Source organism: Cynocephalus volans, chromosome 4 (assembly GCF_027409185.1).
Source record: "Cynocephalus volans isolate mCynVol1 chromosome 4, mCynVol1.pri, whole genome shotgun sequence".
In the NCBI taxonomy this organism is placed as follows: domain Eukaryota; kingdom Metazoa; phylum Chordata; class Mammalia; order Dermoptera; family Cynocephalidae; genus Cynocephalus; species Cynocephalus volans.
Window position 1 is genome coordinate 94,300,168 of NC_084463.1, and position 13,615 is coordinate 94,313,782.

The following is a 13,615-nucleotide window of genomic DNA, read 5'->3' on the forward strand; positions in this document are numbered from 1 at the left end:
CTTACTCTATATCTGCAAATGCTCAGTAGATACACAAATAAACGGTCCATATTATATTGTTACAAAAATAACCAGAAGGTACATGTTAGTTTTCTCTGAATTCTGTAAATGAGCTTCAGTGACACATATTACTGCCCACAGTGATTCCATTTCAAAATGACTTTGAATTCTTCTCTGCTGAGCTGACCCATCATCTCTTCAACTCAATATGTACAGAGAAAACCCGAATTTTCTCTCTCCTTTTCCTGATTTTTTTTTTTTTTACATTGCTTATTACTGTTAATAAAATCACCATCTTTTCTGGTCCTGAGGCCACAGAACTATCACTGATACTTTTCTTTTTCTTGTAATTCATCTCTTATACTATCACCTAAACCCCTATAATATATAGAACAAACCTATTGCTTTCTCATCATAGCTGCTACTTCCCTGGAATACTGTCAAAGGAAATCTATACTTCTAGGTTCGTGGAAATGCCTAAGAGTCTAATGGCTGTTTGCCAATAGGTCCCCCCAACTGAACTCTTTGAAATCTGTGCCTGATTCAGTTTATATTCCCAATGTGTAGTACAATCTGTAACACATAGTACATGCTCATTAAATATTGGTTGAACTGAAAGACATCTGATTTATTTAAATGCCCATGTCTATTTCCTTTTCAAAATCAAACTGCATCTTGCTGTCAGATTAATTTTCTCAACACACAACACTGTTCATGTTATGCTTTTAATAAAAACAATAAAAGCTACCATTTGTTTAAAGTGTACTGTGTTTCAGGGTTAGTCTTCTCAATAACCTCAAGGCAAACTATTTCCATTTTCACTGATGAGGAAATAGAGATATAGTGAGGTGAGGACATGGAGTGAGCTCACAATTATTGAGGTGCAGTTCTGCATATAAATTCACATTTTCCTAACACCGGAGCCAGATGTTTCTACTATGCTACTTGCTTTTCTCTGCTAAAACACTTCTATAATGTCTCTCTAAAATGATATGTTCTTTTAGGGTAGGAACTGATCATTAAAGAGCTGAGTTATGAGCATGTAGTGAGGCTTTGCTATTTGGAATGAGGGGATAAAGGAGCAGCAGGCAACATCTCAGAGGTTGTTAGTAGGTCTGGGTTGGAGCAAAATCTTAGGCAACAACACAGACCTGCTGGACTAGAATCTACATTCCAACAAGATCGCCAAGTAATTTGTAAACATACTGAAGATTCCAACTCATATGTCAAGGAAATATTAATCACTAGGCACCAGCATGATTTACCAAGAACAAATCACATTAGCCTAATGTCACCTGCTTCTATGTCGGGTTATCAAAGACATTGTTCAAAGACATAAGCGGGGGTTTAGCAATGATTTGCATAAATATTTAGTAACAAACTCTAATAATTGAAGGTACTTTTCATTTATAACAATCATTACAGTTTGTAATCACATATTTTCAGTATGATTACTTGCTTGCTAAACTAATTAGGTTGAAAGTTTTAATGGGCAGGAAACCTGTGTGCTTGTTGATCATTATTTCCCCAGCACAAAGCACAATGCCCAGGACATGGCAGGGATTCTATACAGATGTGTTGAACAAATGAGTAAATCATTAAATAATAAGCCTGGGAACCAAATTTTACCAAAAGATGGGTGGTATTGATAAGAATATTTAACCGAGGGATGGGCATTCAAACCAAAGGGAAGTTTTCAGTATTGTGTTAAATGGCTTTCTTAGGCTACACATTTATTCAATCACTTCATCAAAGACATTCAAATCACATTTCTTAGGTTTGTGGTTAATACCAACCTGGGGGAAAGGTGAAACATGTTAGAGGACAGAATAAAGATCCAATAAGATGTTTAAAAACCAGATAGATGGTCTGAATCTTATATAATAAAATTTAATGGAACAAAATTTAATGGCATGTGTTTTGGTTCAAGAAATCAACAAAAGAAATGAAGGAGGTGTGGCTTTAGGAAAATGAGTGAAAAGATGAATATCATTCAAAAGAGTGACATCACTACTCATTAAGATTATATAAGTTAAGGATGAAATAAGAGAAGTAAAGCATCCAAAGTGAAAGAGGTTTGGTTGCCTTATTTCAAGGTTCAGTAAACTCTTCTGAAAAGGGCCAGATAGTAAATATCCTCAGCTTTGTGGACCATAAGGTCTTCTATATCACAACTGTTCTACTCTGTTTTTGTAATGGGAAAGCTGTCACAGGTGGGAAAAAACATCTCCACTGCTGATCAGAAGGGGCAGAAAAGTCAGATTGCAGAGGGGTGTGGACATGGGGATTAGTCATTAAATGTGGTCACTAAACAGTATGTACCTATTTACAGGGTGTTTTAATGACAAAAAACTAACAGTTGTAGAGCACTTAGCATGTCCCAAAACCACAGTAATTGTTTGATACATGATGGATATATCACTGTGAATCAGATAGATTTTTGGATAAGGAAGGAAATGAAGACTGGAGTCATAGATGTCCCAAGTTGAAGTGAGCTACGTCAGGGGGTAGTGCCTTTGCCATCATGGCAAGTACTGAGACTGGATGGATTAAAGAAGAGAAACTGGAACCAGACGTGTGGCTAGATAAGGGAACATCCAAGGTTAATTCATTCTTCAAAAAATTTTTTTTTAAACTTTAATTGAATATTGACAAATTATGGTATACTTTTGTAGGGTACAAAGTGATGCTATAATATATGTATACAATGTGGAATGATTGAATCAAACTAATTAACATATTCATCACTTTAAATACTATTTATTCCTCCTGTCTAACTAAAACATTGTATTCTTTGACTAACATCTCTCCATTCCCTCATTCCCCAGTCTCTGGTAACCACCATTCCACTCTCTGCTTCTATGAATTTGACTTTTTTAGATTCCACATGTAAGTGAGATCGTGGTATTTGTCTTTCTGTGCCTGGCTTATTTCACTTAGCATCGTGTCTTCCCACTCCATCCATGTTGTCACTAGTGGCAGGATTTTCTTCTTTTCTAAGGCTGAATAATATTTTATTGTAATATTCCATTTTTTTATATCACATTTTTAAATCTACTCATCCATTGATGAAGACTTAAGTTGATTCCATAACTTGGCTATTATGAATGATGCTGCAGTAAACATGGGAGTGCAGACATCTCTTTTGATATATTGATTTCATGTCCTTTGGATGTATACCCAGTAGTGGGATTGGTTGATCATATGATAGTTCTACTTTTATTTTTTCGAGGAAACTCCATACTGTTTTCCATAGTGGTTCTATTAATTTACATTCCCACCAAAAGTGTGCAAGTGTTCTTTTTTCTCCATATCTTCTCTATCACTTGTTATCTTTCATCTTTTTGATAATAGCTGTTCTGATAGGTGTGAAGTGATATCTCATTGTTATTTTAATTTGCACTTCCCTAACAATTAGTGCTGTTGAACATTCTTTTCATTTATCAGTTGGCCATTTGTATGTCTTCTTTTCAGAATTGCCTATTCAGGTCCTTTGCCCATTTTTTAATTGGGTTTTTTTTTCTTGCTATTGAGCTGTTTAAGTTCCTTACATAGTTTGAATATTAACTCCTTACCAGATGTATTACTTGCAAATATTTTCTCCCAAACCATATGTAAACTGCCCGTGTACTCTGTTGTTTTTGCTTGTTTGTTTGTTTGTTTGCTTGTTTTTGCTGTGCAGAAGCTTTTTAGTTTGATGTAAATCCCATTTATCTATTTTGATTTTGTTGCCTGAGCTTTTGGGGTCAAATTCAAATTCAAAAATCATCGCCCAGACCAATGTTGTGGGGCTTTTTCTCAGAAATTCTCAATTGGATTTTTCTTTTGTTTGTTGTATGAAGGTTACTAACAGTTTAGTATAATTTAAGGCAAACCTCATGGAATATATGAGGATATATATATTTTATTTCCAATTTTATGAAATTTAAGTTTATAATGTGATCATGAGAAACCATTGTAAACTTTATCTGAAATTGATTTGAGCCGATTGGCCTTTTAAAAAAAATGAAGTGTGGTATTAAGTATTTCAGTTTGTATTACTTCTTTTCCCTTATAAATTTCAAGAAGGAATAAGAGATAATGTTATCAATACAGTTTGTTCCAATATCATTTAGATTGAAAGGCCAAGCACAGAAATGTTTTGGAAAACATCTGGTACTTGAAAGAAAAACAACTTTATCTAAAATATGAAAGCAGAGAAGAGAAGAAAAGACAAATCTTCCTCCTTCTTCTCTCTCTAGATATCTCCTCACTGCGGAGATTAGAGAAAGAATTCTCTGGCGAGCAAGGCAATTGCAAAGAAATATCTGAATCATTGAACCCCATAATGAATATGGAAGAATGCAGAAAACAAGGCCTGACAGGTGTTGTCTTATTGACTGTGGCCATGACTATTCTGAAAGTTTTGGGTGGGTAGATTCCTTAAAATTTTTTCAGTTTTCTGCATGTGCTTTTGGAGGCCTGAGGCCACACAGGGAAACATTACCTATTAAAGAAGACAAATTCAGTCTTTTACTAAAGGAATAAGTAAAAATGAATGAACAAGCAAACGAATGAATGACTATTTTAGGTGTAATCAATTTTTCATAATGTGTTGTATATTTTCATTTGGTCCTTTAAATCTTTTCTCTCCACCCTTTTCTTTGCCCAGGGAAGCTGGTCTACACAAACTATAACAAAAGGGGCTCTTCTCCTCTGGCTCCTGACTAGGGTTAGCAAATGAAGAGAACAGGCAGGAAACTGAAGAGAGGGAGGACAGTGATCTCCCCCCCACACTTACTGCTGTTGCTGTCTCTCGTGATTTCCCTATACCCATCTCACACCTCTGTAAATTCTTTCTTACTAAACTTTCTTCAAATTTACCCAATTTTAATGCATCATCTCTTTTCAGCTGATATGCATGGAGATCCTAAAATATCTTCTGGTCCTTTAAAAAACTAAAAATAATTTTTGACAGCAGACAGAAACTATAAGGGAATCAACCACTTATAGCTAACATTGGACCCATCAACCATTTCATTCAAACATTTTTCATCATTTACTAAAAAAAATATTTTTGAGTGTTTCCTATCTTATCAAAAGACTGAATCAAAATAGAGTGCATGCAAGTGTCTCATAATGTAGATATGTCCATAGTCATCAATTAGTCACACAAACAAATTTACAACTTAAACTCTGGTAAATGCCATGTAGAGAAGTGTTGTAACATAGGGGCTTCCAGCAGCCTAGGGGTGAGGCAAGATTAGCCTGAACAGGTCATATTAAAGTGGAGAAATGATGGACTGTTTGTATTAATTAGGAAAGGAGGATTGGAAAGAAAATTCCAGAAAGGGAAAATATGTTCAGAGATCTAATGGTAGAGGTAAACAGATCACAGTCTAAAGACTAAAAGAAAGCTATCGTGGCCAGAGTTCTGAGAGCAAATGAGATCATAGTGTCAAATAAAGCTAATGGAGTTAGGGACAAACCGTGGAAAACCTTGTTAATCATATTGAGGATTTTGGTTGGTATTCAAAAAACAATAGAAAGTCTTATGTTTATTTTGTTTGTTTTTTTACTGTAATGTAATTGGTTATACATATTTTGGGGTTACAGAGTTGAATATGAATACCTGTGTACAATATGTAATGATCAAATCAGGATAATTAGCATAGTCATCATTACAGAATATAACCATTCTTTGTATTCATTAGGAATAAAAGTTTGTATCTTGAAAAGATCTCTCTGGCTAAAGTGTGGAAAATAGACAGAAAGATGGCAAAGTAGACAGGGTATTAATGAAGAACCTAGTGTAGCTTTTCCCAGTGATAAATGATGACAGATTAAACTAGAGAAATAATTTAAAAGGTAGAGAAAAAAAATGATAGGTGAGAGGTGTTTAGAGGTAAGTATTGGTGATTGTCTTAGTCTATTTGAGCTGCTGTCACAAAATATAGACTAGATGGCTTATAAACAACAAATATTTATTTCTCACACTTCTGGAGGCTCGGGAGTCCAATATTAAGCAGCTGGCAGATTTGGTATTTGGTGAGGGCCCATTTTCTGGTTCAAAGACAGCACCTTCTTGCTGTGTCTTCATATAGTGGAAGGGGCAAGGCAGCTCTCTGGGGAATTAGGGTTTCAACTTATTAATTTTGGAGTGACATATGCATTCAGACTGTAGCAATGGTGGATTAGATCTGGAGCAGGGAAAGAAAGGAAGGTGTCAAGAAATGCACTTAGGTATCTGGTTGGCTGATCCAGAAGAGAAGGTGGTGCCAGGTCCTAATGTGGGAATTAGATAGAGGCTGAGAGCTCATAGGAGAGTTCTGTATTGAATATACAGTCTTATAATTTATCTGTACATAGAAATTCATCACAAACTTGTAATTATCTCTATGTAGATAAATTCAGAATTCATCTGGGTGTAGGTGCGTACTTTAGATCTTATAGGCAAAACAGAGAGTGAGAAAAGGACCAAACCCTGAGGAATCCCAACACACAATGGCTGAATAAAGGAACATGAGCATGCAAATAAGGCTGAAAAGATGAATCCACAGGGGAAGCAAAAAAACCAACAGTAGCATTATGGAAGCTAAGAAAAGAAAAATGTCAACAGTGATTGGTATGCAAGGAAGCAGGGAAAAATGAGAACAAGAAAATTTCATTCCACTTACCAAAATTAGGTAATTGAAGTAATTGAGATGGGGCAGAAACCAGATTTAAATAAATAAAGGATGGGAAAAGTAAACCATGAATATAGAAAATTTTTCAATGGCTTTGGATATCTAAGGGAGATGTGAGAATTAAATGAAGAGTAATGTGTGGTTGAGGGAGATTTATTTTTCAAGATAGAAAAACGTGGGCACCTTTAAGTGTTGACGAGAAGAATAAAGGGAGAGAGGAAAAGTTAGAATACACAAAAAATGTTAATACAAAATTCAGAGAAGGCAAAAATAACAAAATCTAAAATACAAATGGAAGACATTGTTGTATTAAGTACAAGATATACAATGAGGAATAAGAAACTCCTTTCTATAACACCAGAACAGTTAGACAGAAATTTAAAAATTAGGTGGTTATAAAATAAAAACAAGTAGAGATAATGGAGATGGAAAATATCACAGCTACAAAATAACAGATGACTGAAAAGTGATCTTGATTCAGGTAAACAGTAAATTGATAATCTAAAAGATGGAGTTAGGAATCTTCCTGGATAGCAGAACAAAGAGAACAAGGAGATGTATGACGTGCGATGGAGAACAGATCCAGACTTTCTTCATCCGTCTGTTATGAGTTTCACAAAGAGGGGATAGCAAAAATAGAGGAGGGTCTATATCTTTTAAAAAACAGTGGCTGAGAATTTTCTAGAACTTAAAAAAGACATGAGTCTACAGATTGAAAGATCCCAGCATTTCAAAAACAGTGTTAAACAAGCATTTCTCTTGGCCTTTACCAGATATTAGGAGATACTGACAAATTTATTTTAAAAGCAGTGTATTAAATCTTGATAAATGATGGTCAAAAGATGCAAACTAAGGATATACAAGAACAATTTATAAAGTAGCCTAAATTTTAGAAAGTTTATTTTATTTACACATTCACGAGGACTTTTTATGTACAAAGCACTAAACGTGACACTCAGGGTAAATAACATAAATGAAGAATGATCCTTTCTGCCCTCATGGAACTACCATCTAGCATGCTCTCATTTTACAGAAGCTAGCCTACTGTTGGATCTCTGCAAAAATATGGTTAATGGGGGCCAGTCCAGTGGCTCACTCGGGAGAGTGCAGCGCTGGTAGCACTGAGGCCATGGATTCGGATCCTATATAGGGATGGCTGGTGCGCTCACTGGCTGAGCGTGGTGCTAACCACACCAAGCTGAGGGCTGCAATCCCCTTACCAGTCAAAAAAAAAAAAAAAATGATTAATGACTTTGCTATATGGGAAATAAAGCCACCGTCGAATGTTTACCACCTGGTAAAGGAGCAAATGGCTCAGCTTGTATCACTGCCATCTCTAAATGGTCATGCTGAGGCTGGACCATTCAGCCCAATGCATTCTGAGCCTCCTTGTTTCCCTTTCCAGCCAATGCATTTGAGGTGCACCTTCCCATGTGCTGTGCCTATCACAGAGGTTGTGCAGTCGTTAGGCATCATTTACAATGGCCTACCACAGGACAGTACCTGAAAAGCGTTAAGTAAATATTTTTTGACTTCAGTAACATGACTGAAAACACAGATATGTTAAATCGATGGTTCAAGTCATTTCTTTCAAATAACTCTGACATTAAAAAATTTTACATCGTCGATAACAAAAAGAAAATATCCCCTCATATTTATGTGGATCTTTAATGAATATCACCAATACTATTTACCACGAACCCACTACATAAAAGAACCCTATCTGTATGTCACACACATTATGTGATTTAATCATCACAACCCCCTATGTCAAGTTTATTTATGTGAGAAATAAAAATAATGTATCCAAGTTACACTGCCAATTTTTGGCACAAGTAGAATCCAACCAAATTTGGTCATCAAAACCCTCGCTTTTTTTATACATTGTACTGTGTTCTCAATTTTGCACTTTTCAAAGAACTTTTATATTCATTGTCTCTTATGATTTTCATGGAAATCTTGTATAGATTTTTATATTATATTTGTATTCTTGTATTATGTTTTTATATTTTTATATTTTACCATGAAACTAAAAATAAATTTGAGAAGTAACATTTATTTCATACCAGTTATTTGCTATTTTGCTTTTTCTGTTTTGTTTCTGTTGAAATTTTTAAGGCTATTTACTTACTTTAGTTCTTGTACTCCTTATTTTTTTAGATATTGTGTATACAAAAATTAGATGACGTTCCTGTTCATGTTAATTAAATATTGTATTAAGCACACAAATTTTAAATAAATATATTTATTCCTATTTGTTTCAGAAACAATTCAAGCTATGCATATCATCTATCTGTCTTTCAATGTATCTAGATGCTGTATATCTCTGGGGTCACCTGAAAATGTGTAATTCTTTAACCGAAATTTTAAGCCAACTTTTTCACTATAGCTAGCAAAAATGTGAGAAGTTACAGTATGAAAAAAATTAACAAATATTAAAATTTGAGGCTCAGAGAGGTCTCAGGTGTGGCTCACACCTGTCACTCTTACTCCATGTTTCTTTCAACGAGGCAATAGCATCCCTGAGTTCAATCTTCTCTTTCTGTCCTTTTCTCCATCTAGAAGAGATACTTTTCTTAGACCTGGGAAATAGCAACACGGAAAAGGATTCACAACCAGACTGTTCCACACACAGGCCCCTGCATGACCACAGTCAGTCCACCGTGGACAGGCACTGTGCTTTTCCTTTTCTCTACAGAAGGGCACCCTCCTCCTCCTCTGTCCTTTGACAGTGATTGACAGCTACAACAAGTTGTTGTGTCAAAGCTCCCGCAAGTCAATTATGAAAATGATGTGCACTTGCTTAAACATGATTGTAAATTGCTTCTGACTGATCAGAATAATGAGTTGCAGTGATGCTAATCAACACTGGGCATATATAGCACCTTGTTTCTGCCGTCGGGTTTGCAGCTGCAACTAGTTCACCCAAATCAGAGTGTTTTCAAATTTCTTATGGGTTAAGGCAGGATGCTCAAAATGGGGACATTATGGGAAGAGATAGGGTTGGCCTCAAGGAAAGAGGGTGAGACAAAGCAACACTTATTTCGTATCAGTTATATAAGCCATTTCCTTTACCAGTCCTTTATGACTTTGGTTTAGGGAAGCAGGGAGGAGGCCAACATTAGCTAGAGCCAGGTTCTTCACATATGCATAACATGTTCTATCACCGCATCTTCAGGAAAGCCCTGTCATTGACCTTCATTGTCAGCCCCATAGATGAGCAGACTGAAAATTTGCTCATCTATTTATGAAATTGCCCAGCATCACAAAGCCAGTGAGCAAGCAAGGATTCAAATTCCATCTATTTGACTTCAAAGCTCAGTTCACTACCCCAGTGTTACCCAAAATACTGTCTACAGACCACCTGCTTTAAATTCCCTGTGTACATGTTTGAAGTGCAGTTTCCCTGGCCCCACCCCACACATACTCAGTCCAAATCTCCGGGAGCACAAAACATGGTTCCCCGGGATGTACTGTTCTAGAAGCAATTCCAGGTTGTATTCATACACATTAAAACTCAACAGCAATTTCCTTTCTTCTTGACTATTCCTGCTTTCTCTCAAAATTCTGTGAGACTCACCACAAGTATTTCAGTTGATTACAAAGACTTACTAATGTGGCTTGTATTCACTAAACCTCAGAGGTTTTGTTTTGTTTTTCCTTTAGAAATTGGAGAAATACCATTATAGCTTATTGATACCTAATTTGGAACTTTCTCATACTGTCCTCTCTTCTACAAATCGCTTTGTATATTAGACTGAGTTCTTTTATTCGAATAGTTTAGGTGGGGTTTGGAACAAGGATATTAGGTGTACTTACACTGACTGCAGTATGCCTTATACAGAAAGGTACAGAGGGAAGGACACAGGACTAAAGGCCAAAGAGTAAATGTAAAACTGGACTTCTAAGTATCTCTGTGACCTGTTGTCACTTGATCTCTCTAATTCATCTTGTCCTAATAATAATAGGAACTGCAATTTATTGAGTTCAAAAATTATTTCCCTTCTTACTTAAAATAAGGTATTTTCTTGCAAAAGCCAATTGAAAAATAGTTTGGCAGTTCCTCAAGATGTTAAACATATGTCCACTCAAAAACTTGTGCACATGGTTCATTATATCCAAAAATTAGCAACAAGCCAAATGTCAATCAACTAATGAATGGAGTAGAATGTGGTATATCTGTACAATAGGATAATATTTGGCAACAGAAAAGAATGTAGTATGGATATATAATACAACATAGATGGACCTTGAAAACATTATGCTAAGTGAAAGAAGTCTGTTCCAAAATTCTACATATTGTATGTTTCCATTTATATAAAATGTTTAGAATAGGCAGAGTGACTGCTAATGGTTAGGGGATTCTTTTTGAGGTGATGGAAATGATCAAAAAATGACTGTTGTAATGGTTATACAACTCTGTGAATATACTAAAAATGAATTGTATACTTTAAAGGGTTGAATTGCATGGTATGTTAATTATATCTCAAAAAAGCTACTAAAAAAGTGAGGTATTAGAAAATAATAAGTTTTACAAGGATTGTGCCTAAATTGTGTTTATTCAAAGCAGTTGTTCACAGCATCAGTATGCTCTTTTATTATTTTTAGAACAGAAATTCATTAGAAGTGAATCTACATTGAGTCCTTCTGAATGCTGACATAACTGAGGAAGTGTGGAAATTAGGAAATATGCTAATAAAAAGATTGGGGCCATTACATAGGGTGTTGGAATCTAGGCCAACCATTACTGATGTGATGTAAACCAGTTCTTGAATGCCATAATAAGGAAGCTGAAGAAGGTATATCTGGAGTGGTATGTGCAGGATGGATTGAAGAAGTGAGGGCTTAGCAGCAAGGAGAAAAGAGTAAGTAAGCATCAGTTGCAGTAACTCATCCATTGAACAAGAAGGTTCTGCCCATGTTCGTACTCTCAAAAATGCATTTGGAACAAATCAGACATCATGAAAGTATATAGCTTCAGTCCAAAGAGGAAGGGCAAAAAATACCATCTTTGATTTAATTCCAAGATTCAGACTCTAATTCTTTGGCATGGATGTCTCATGAATTCTTTTTTTCTATGCCAAGCTCAGCAGGGGTGAGAAGCCTTGCTCTGAGAATATGAGTTTGATGATTGGGTTTCATGAACCCTGGAAACTGGAAATATTTCATCTGTTTCTGTTTGCATGTTCTTTGGTGACTCCTGACTCTGGCACTACCCAAACCCACATGGCAGAGCTAAAATCAATTCTGGTAAATCTCATCAACTTCTAGGACACCCCTGCAGATTTTGTTCAGTTTAATCTCTAGCATTAACTGGAAAAAACATTTTTTTTTTTATCCAGCCAGAAACATTTTTTACACTTGTCAATAAATAATGCCATTGTTGAATGCTGAAAGAAATGATAGAGATTAACATTAGCACAAACTAGACATTTCTTTGTTTGCTATTTCATTTAGTGCCTGAAGTAGGTATTGTGCCCCCCACTTTGGAGATAAGAAAACTGAATTTTTGAGAGGACAAATATTTTTTTTATAGTCACATAGTTAAAATGGAGATGAGAAAGAGTTTAGGTTTGTCTGATTGCAAATCCTGTATTCTTTCTTTTAGTTCACATTGATTGGCTTTACAGGCGAGCTTTATAGATAAGCTCATAACACTCAAATTTCTAGAAGAGATCTTAGCAAGTTATGGTTCAGATAGGGTATAAATTAATGTTTTTGCATTGAAAGGAAGACTAACATTGATGAAACACTGATTGGTTCCAGGTGACCTCACATACATATCAACAGGTGTGGATATCATTCCTTTGTTTAAATAACAGATGAGAAAAATGAGGCATGAGATAGCAAACTAACTTGGTAGTTTTCACTTTGCTGCTATGTGATATTCTGTCTGTCCCTAGACCATGCTTTTTCTAATATTCTTGCTGCATGTATAGAAAAAGAATAAAAAGTCCTTGAACTGGAAGAGAAGGAATTAACAGATCTAAGTGAGACTGCAACAAGTTGATAGAGCTTTACTGCCAAGGGTCTTAGTAGTCAATGTGATGGGCTTGAATTTTAATTTGTAAACACCTTTTCAAGAAATAGAGAGGCTTGATCTACCAGAGTAGCGAATTTGTTTGGGAGTGCAGAACTTATGTTGAACTCACTGCTTCCAGGAAGCCTAAATTTTGTGATGCCATGTTTCTTGCTATCATTCCATAGATTTCTATGTAGCAAATGCTAGAGTGTCTGGCAGCTGAATATAACATTCAGACCTAGGTACCATAATACCATGGACATAAGAGATGGGATTCTCACTCACCCTGAAAGGTGGTATGTTTCTGGAAGTCTTCCTGGTACAGACCATGCCTTAGCTACATCCTCAAGTTCCAGTCTCAGATTTAGTCAGGTCCAAGATAGGGGATGGGGAGAAGCTGATACAGGAAAGGGAGAAGTTCAAGGAGAGAGGATTCTTTTTGAGGTACAGCTTTATTATCTTATGAAGAGGGTCTTTCTGGTAAGAAAAGGGTGGTGCAACTTTAATTAAAATGGTCTTTAGAAGGAGGGGTAGCTAACCAAGCTATACATGCAATTATAAAAGTAGAAAACAGGAGCCCAAAGAGACTCATAATTATTAACTCATGGGAAGAATGTATGGCAGTATTTCTCAGAGTGGGTGACTTATGAGATAATATACAAGAATAAAATAATTTTCATGCTCAAATAAATTAGAAAAATATCTAGCTAATCAAAATTAAACTGGTTTCTTGATTGCATGACATTTTAGAACTTTTAATATCCTGATATGCATTTTGAATCTCCAAGGTAAAAATAAGAGGAGTCTTCAATTGTTCATGGAAGGATTTGTATTATATTTTAATTCTATTTTTCCTTGAACATTTTGAAGTACCCTCATATAATATGCTGTATTTCTCAAACTTCTTTGGTTTTTGATCACTTTTGTT